Genomic DNA, 8,363 nt, shown 5'->3' with positions numbered 1-8,363 from the left:
ACACATCTCGTTTTTTCATTTCTGTTCCTTACAATTCTATCTCTCTCTTTTATTCACACACACACACACACACACACACACACACACACACACACACACACACACACACACACTTAATTAATTGTACAGTATCGGTTGTTCCTAAACTTAAATATAAATAATTTAAAGGATTGCTGTAAATGATGTTAATTTCACAACATCCCATATTCCACTTTATTCAAATTGTAAACCTCAAACATAGTTCCTCCACCGAAAGCAAGAACCTTAACCCGTAAGCAATAACTGACTAGTTTCCCGACTGCATGGATCATCAGCTGGGCACCGTCCTCCTCGAGGTTTCAATCCTTTCAGCCCAGGACCTCTCCAAACGGCGGATCCACAACCTCGATCATGGATCCACATCAATTGATGGTAAATCAGTAGATCCACAACCTCAGTTGCATCCAGGCAGTCAGTCAACCCATCAATGCAACATCACTTATTCCAACTTTACTCGCAATAGGATTTAATGTGTTATCATATATTTATAACTTTCCTTACACACTCGATAATATGATAATATCATTAAATCATGCACATCTTACCTGAAATACATCAATCTACTAACTAGCACGACCACACCACCTTCCTCTCGATCAAACTGTATTTCGAATGTTCAAATTGTCATTTATAACGGTTTTTGGCATGCTGCCGTATCCTAGCAACCACTGATTCCTCGCAACATTGATTTGTAGTATATTAAATTATTATATTGTACTGTATTTACATTAAAATCTCATGAATAATATTTTTAATATTCGTATTGTATTTTACTAATTCGATTTGGTGCCTTTTTGTGATATCAAAGAAAACTTGTTTTAATCTACCAACTGCAGCCACCTGTGCTAGCATACGTCTGACTAGTTGTTGTAATTTATTGACCAGTTCAGAGCTGTGTGTGATTGCTCTTACATTCCTAATTATTTCACCTGCAACCGTACCATTAAATAGCTTTTTGGGAATGCTGCTGTCTTAGAAAGGCATTCGGACAATGTGGAATGGAACACACACACACACACACACACACACACACACACACACACACACACACACACACACACACACACACAAACAAACACACACAAACACACACACATACACAAACAAGCACACACACACACACACACACACACACACACACACACACACATACACACACACACAACCACACACATACAAACAAACACACATGCACAAACACACACACACAACCACACACACACAAACACACACAAACAAACACACACACATACACACAAACTACAGTGATCAACATATTTGTCAAAAAAAATATTATTTGTCAAGTACCAAACAGCAGAAATTCAATGGGAATTCTCTCCTGGAAGTAGTGACGTCATGGAAAGCTATCAATTGCCGCTTGGTTTCCCAAATTTTATTTTTATCAATTCTTATTTTTTTGAAGACTTCGATCCTTGAAAAATTACTTCCCATGGAAAACAATGCAAATAAATATGAAATTCTTCGGTTGGTAAAACACTGGATTATGCCGGTGGGATCCTGGATTTGAACCAGAGATTCATTGCAAACAGAGTGAAGAACTCTTATCAAATGAAGCGATGTAACCACTCAGCCATGCCAGTGCTGATTCATTCGTGAATTATATTTATACTAGGGCATGCCCGTACTATATATATATCTAAAATTATATCCCCCCCCCCTCTATTTACATGAAATGGTTTGGTCCAAAGCGAACGGCTTGCGAGTACGGTGACAATCCCCCCCCTCTATTTACATGAAATGGTTTGGTCCAAAGCGAACGGCTTGCGAGTACGGTGACAATCCCCCCCCCCCCCCCCTCTATTTACATGAAATGGTTTGGTCCAAAGCGAACGGCTTGCGGAGTTTGGTAAAGAAATGGCCATAGCGTGCACAAACGCGCAGGAAAGCGAAAGAATCGCAAATTAGTTTTAATTAGTTTTAAAACATAGTTTAACGCCAACATAGTTTGCCAACGTGAAATAAATGAATACGCTCTCAAATGTGCCGTCCGAGGCAGAGTCTGTTCGCCACATTCGGCACACGTGATAGCTCGCTGCTCTCTGATTGGTTGAATCGTTTTTTGGACATAGCTCGCTAACTACTTGTCCGATTAATTTAAAACCTTGAAAAGGCACATCCTCGGGTCCCCAGCAATATACCTGGCAAGTTTCAAGTATATCGGACCGGTAGTTGTCGAGAAACAGCGGTCGCATACAGACACACACACAGAGATTACTGGAATTATAGATAGACTAGGGCATGCCCGTACTATATATATATCTAAAATTATATCCCCCCCCTCTATTTACATGAAATGGTTTGGTCCAAAGCGAACGGCTTGCGAGTACGGTGACAATCCACCCCCTCTATTTACATGAAATGGTTTGGTCCAAAGCGAACGGCTTGCGAGTACGGTGACAATCCCCCCCCTCTATTTACATGAAATGGTTTGGTCCAAAGCGAACGGCTTGCGGAGTTTGGTAAAGAAATCGTCATAGCATGCACAAACGCGCAGGAAAGCGAAAGAATCGCAAATTAGTTTTAATTAGTTTTAAAACATAGTTTAACGCCAACATAGTTTGCCAACGTGAAATAAATGAATACGCTCTCAAATGTGCCGTCCGAGGCAGAGTCTGTTCGGCACGTTCGGCACACGTGATAGCTCGCTGCTCTCTGATTGGTTGAATCGTTTTTTGGACATAGCTCGGTAACTACTTGTCCGATTAATATGAAACCTTGAAAAGGCACATCCTCGGGTCCCCAGCAATATACCTGGCAAGTTTAAAGTATATCGGACCCGTGGTTGTCGAGAAACAGCGGTCACAGACAAACAAACAAACACACACAGACACACAGACACACACACACACACACAGAGATTGCTGGAATTATAGATAGATAAGTACTTTGTAATGAACCACAATAACCACAACCAGCGTGGTTTGAGTAAACTGTTTATTTACTGGACATGGAGAAAATTTAAAAAAATATTTATGATTGTGATGATTTATTAGCCGCGTCGCAGACGCTGCTAATAGAGTGTCCTCTGCTGTTGTTGTTGTTCTTCTTGTACTTCTTGTTCTTCTTGTTCTTGTTCTTGTAGAGAAGACAAAACCTCAAAGCTCCACCCATTCTGGGAACCATAGCTCCACCCATTTTGGGAGAGGCTTCATATAAACAAATATCCACCATTTTATTAACTCGCATAGCTTTGAGGCCTGTTTTGTAGGCCCGTGGTGTCTTCCTCTCTCACACAGTTTTATTTCAAATCAAATTCGATATATCATTTCATTTTTCACAGTCGCTAACATAGTTTTAGACTCGGTTGAAAAAAAACGGGAGGAAAATCCAATGCAAGTTGCCCTTTAGAGAACGAAATGAATTCTCAAAGGCCTGTAACTTCAAGTCCATTGAGATTTTTTTTTTTTATCGCGGCATGGTCAGTCATACACCGCCCGAAATAACAGACGAGAAAATGCCGAGATATATATATATATATATTTTGTTTAAATCGCGGCATGGTCAGTCATACACCGCCCGAAATAACAGACGGGAAAATGCCGAGATATATTAAAAATTCGTCCATTTGATAGAAATCGTCACGATGAAATATTTCATTTATACGTCATCACAATAATGTGGAGAGAGGAGCATAGCTTCGTTCACGTGTCGCCACATACGGGAAATTGCCGAGATATTTTTTTTTTTAATTGCGGCATGGTCAGTCATACACCACCTGAAATAACAGACGGGAAAATGCCGAGATATATTAAAAATTCGTCCATTTGATGACAATCGTTATGATGAAATATTTAATTTATACGTCGTCACAATAATGTGGAGAGAGGAGCATAGCTTCGTTCACGTGTCGCTACACACGAGAAATTGCCGAGATATTTTTTTTTACAATCACGGCATGGTTAGTCATACACCGCCTGAAATAATAGACGGGAAAATGCCGAGATATATTTTCACTTTGCACAAAAATAACATCAAGTAATCGAATCAATCGGAATGTCCTGTGCCTATAACATCGACGTTATAGGCACAGCTGCATCTAGGCATTGTGTAACATCGACGCGGCTTTTATTTTAATTAAAACTTTTTGGACTTGTTTTTAAATCGGGTTACCATATTTGAATTTCAAAAAGGAGGAGACACAGGATAAAAAACAGACTGAAGGAACTGCGCTCCAACGCGAGTCGAAAGAATTGACGCGACCAAAGACGGAATTCGTCCGAGTTGCTTTATTGAAACAAAACAGCTCAGGTATTCTGACAAGCCCGTTTATCGGGCAGCAATATATATACACATTTATGTCGGGAGGTTTGCCCGGCAAAAGCTATACCGGGCATGCCCGGGTGTCAAGGGCGAGCCTTGGAAAGGCGAGTCTGGACCTGCCCGGGCGTGTTTGGCTGCGGCCTGGCAAGTCGAGGCTGGGCGTGCCTGGGCGCTCTGGGTGAGCCCTGGAAAGGCGATAGCGGGCATGCCCGGACGCTCTGGGCGAGCCCTGAAAAGGCGATAGCGGGCATGCCCGGACGCTCTGGGCGAGCCCTGGAAAGGCGAGAGCGGGCATGCCCGGGAAAGACGAGACCGGGCGTGCCCGGGAGGTTCGGGCGTGCCCGGGAACAGTGAGTCCGGACATGCCCGGGAGAGGCGCGTCTGGCCGTGTTCTGGCCGGTGCAAGGCGATTGTGTTCATCCAGCGGTAACCGCTACACACGCCCCTCCAGAATCGACCTGCACCGGCAGGGTCAATTTAAGGGGGGTCCGGATGACCCGGCCGAAGCGACCCCTGGAGGGTCGTGGGGAGGGGTCCGACGTGGTGGTGGGTGGTCGAGCGGGGGGAACTGTGGACGGGGGGCGGCCTCGCCGCGGAGGAAGGGCCAACCGTGGTGGTCGGTCGACGTCCATGTGTGCCGGTATGAGGCGGTCCACAGAAATCCAGTCCGGCCGGCCGCCGAAGTCGACGATGAAAGACTTGTCGCCCCGTCGCAGGACCCGGAAGGGCCCGTCGTACGGCGGCCGGAGTGGCCCCCAGTGCGCGTCATGACGCACAAAGACGTACTCCGCTGTGCGAAGCGCCGGGGGGACGTAGGACTGGGGGCCACCATGGCGGGACGTCGGCACAGGGGCAAATCGTCGGGCGGCCTCCTGGAGGTCCGAGCGCTGGCGAGCGGCGGACCAGGGACTGGTAGCGTCGGGCACAAATTCGCCCGGGACGCGGAGCGTCTGGCCGTAGACGAGCTCGGCGGCGGACGCCTGGAGGTCTTCCTTGGGGGCCGTGCGAAGGCCCAAAAGGACCCACGGCAGCCGGTCGGCCCAACCCTCGTCCTGAAGGCCGGCCATGAGTGCGGCCTTCATGGAGCGGTGAAACCGCTCGCACAACCCGTTGGCTTGGGGGTGGTAGGCCGTGGTGCGGTGCAGCGTGACCCCCAACGAACGGGCGACCGCGCCCCAAAGCTCAGATGTGAACTGTGGGCCGCGGTCGGACGAGATGTCCGCTGGTGCGCCGAAGCGCGCGACCCAGGTGGCGATGAACGCCTGCGCCACGTCGGCGGTGGTGGTGGAGGCGAGGGGCACAGCCTCCGGCCACCTGGTGGTCCTGTCCACCATGGTGAGCAGGTGGGTGAACCCCGCGAGGGGGGCAGGGGACCCACCAGGTCCACGTGGACGTGGTCGAAACGCCGTTCAGGCACAGCGAAAGGTGCCAGCGGGGCCTGGGTGTGGCGGTGGACCTTGACCCGCTGGCAGGCCGTGCAGGCATTGGCCCAGTCGCGGATGTTTCGTCGAAGGCCGTGCCAGACGAAACGCGCCGACACCAGCTTCTGAGAAGCTTTCCGGCCCGGGTGAGAAAGGCCGTGGATGGAGGCGAAGATGCGGCGCTGCCAGGAAACGGGCACGATGGGGCGAGGCTGGCCCTGGGAGACGTCGCAGAGCAGGACGGTGCCCGCGAAGGGAATGTCGGCCAGGCGGAGGCCCGTGTCCGCCGCACGGAGTGTCTGCACCGAGGCGTCGGTGGTCTGGTCGGCCGCCATGAGCGCGAAGTCCACGCCGAGGTGGACCGCGTTCGCGCTGGCCCGAGAAAGACAGTCGGCCACGGCGTTGTCTTTGCCGGCGACGTGCCGGATGTCCGTGGTGAACTCCGACACGGCGGAGAGGTGGCGCTGCTGGCGGGCCGACCACGGCTCCGTGACCTTAGCCATTGCGTAGACCAACGGCTTGTGGTCGACGAAAGCCGTGAACGGGCGGCCCTCCAGGAGGTGTCGGAAATGGCGAACGGCCAGGAATAGCCCGAGCAGCTCGCGGTACAACGTGCTGTAGTTAACTCGTTCGGCCGGAGTTGCCGGCTGAAAAAAGCGAGTGGCTGCCAAACCCCGTCCACCCATTGCTCATGGACGGCGCCCACCGCGTAGTTGGAGGCGTCCGTAGTGAGGGCGATGGGCGCGTTGAGCACCGGGTGAGCCAGCAGCGTTGCGTCGGCAAGGGCCCGTTTGGCACTGGCGAAGGCCGCGTCCATGGCCGAGGACCAAACAATGTCATGCTTGGCCGGCTTGCCCCGGAGGGCCTCGTAAAGGGGCCGCATGAGCTGAGCAGCGCGGGGCACGAATCGGTGATAAAAATTCACCATGCCGAGGAACTCTTGGAGGGCCTTGATGGAACGGGGACGCGGGAACGTGGTGATGGCCTCGACCTTGGTCGGCAGCGGCACGGCCCCGGTCTTGGTGATGCGGTGGCCCAAAAAGTCAACGGTCGTCGCGCCGAAGTGGCATTTGACCGGGTTGACAATTAAGCCGTGCTCGCTGAGGCGACCGAACAGTGTTCGGAGGTGGAGGAGGTGCTCGGCGCGGCACGTGCTGGCGACGAGGATATCGTCCAGATAGACGAAAAGAAACGGCAGGTCGCGCAGCACGCCGTCCATCAAGCGCTGGAACGCCTGCGCCGCGTTCTTGAGGCCAAACGGCATCCGCAAAAATTCGAACAGGCCGAACGGCGTGATGACGGCCGTCTTCGTGACGTCGGCCGCCCGGACAGGTACCTGGTGGTAGCCCCGTATCAGGTCAATTTTCGAAAAGATGACCCGTCCCGCCAAACGGGCGGAAAAGTCCTGAATATGCGGGATCGGGTACCTGTCGGGGATGTTAGCGTCGTTGAGACGGCGGTAGTCGCCACACGGGCGCCATCCACCCCCCGGGTTTGGCACGATGTGCAGTGGCGAGGCCCACGCGCTATCGGAGCGCCGCACGATGCCGAGGTGCTCCAACGCGTCGAACTCGGCCTTCGCCACGGCGAGCTTGGCCGGGTCGAGGCGGCGGGCCCTGGCGTAGACCGGCGGGCCCGTAGTGGGTATGTGGTGCTCGATCCCGTGCCGCACCACGATGGCCGAAAACGTCGGCCGCATGAGGGCCGGGAATTCCGCGAGCAGGCGAGCGAACTCGTTCGCTGCCGGGAGGGCGCACGCCAGTTTGGTCGGCGCGGAGCTGCTCATCGTGCACGCCAGGGAGCTGAAGGTCTCGGCGTTGACAAGGCGACGACGTTTGACGTCGACCAGCAGCCCGTGCGCGCAGAGGAAGTCGGCGCCCAGCAAAGCCATGGGGACGCAGGCGGTCACAAAAGTCCATTGAAAACGCTGGCTGCCGAAGCAGAGCGTGACGACGCGTGGGCCAAAAGTGCGTATGGCCGAGCCATTAGCAGCGACCAAAGAGGGGCCGCAAACGGCGTCCCGCCTGTCCTGCTCGGAGGCGGGTATGACGCTCAGTTGGGCACCTGTGTCACACAGGAAACGCCGCCCAGACGCTTTGTCCCGAATAAACAGCAAGTTGCCCGAGTGGCCGGCGCTCATGGCTGGGAATGAACGCCGGCCCGGCCGTTTCCCGACCTGCCGAAAGTGCACGGGGGCCGGCATGTCCGAGCCTTGTGTCTGAACCTGGCGTGCTAATAACACCACGCCCGGTCAGGTGGAGGCCCCGGCCGTCGTGTCGGAAGCGGGCGGTGCGGCGTGGCGGCCCCCAGTTGCACCAGCAGTTCGGCCTCCAACCGCGCAGGGCGCTCGGGCGTCGTGGGCGTCGCCTCGGATGGCGGCGGGCTCCAGGTAACCGCGCCGATGTGCTGGCCCGCCGAGGAGATCTTATCGGCTTCCCTGGCGAGGGCGCGGGAATCCGTGATCAACGTGCCAGCCAGGGCGAGGCGTACCGGGTGAGGCAGCTGGCGAAGGAACAGCTCGCGGAACAGAAAATCCGGAGAGTGCTCACCGAGCAACGAGAGCATATAGTCCATGCGCTCGTACGGGTGCGTGTCGCCGAGCTCGGGCAGAGCGAGCAGGCG

Source organism: Myxine glutinosa, chromosome 8, assembly GCF_964187855.1.
Source record: "Myxine glutinosa chromosome 8, kmMyxGlut1.1, whole genome shotgun sequence".
Classification (NCBI taxonomy): Eukaryota; Metazoa; Chordata; class Myxini; order Myxiniformes; family Myxinidae; genus Myxine; species Myxine glutinosa.
This window is presented reverse-complemented; position numbering follows the sequence as displayed.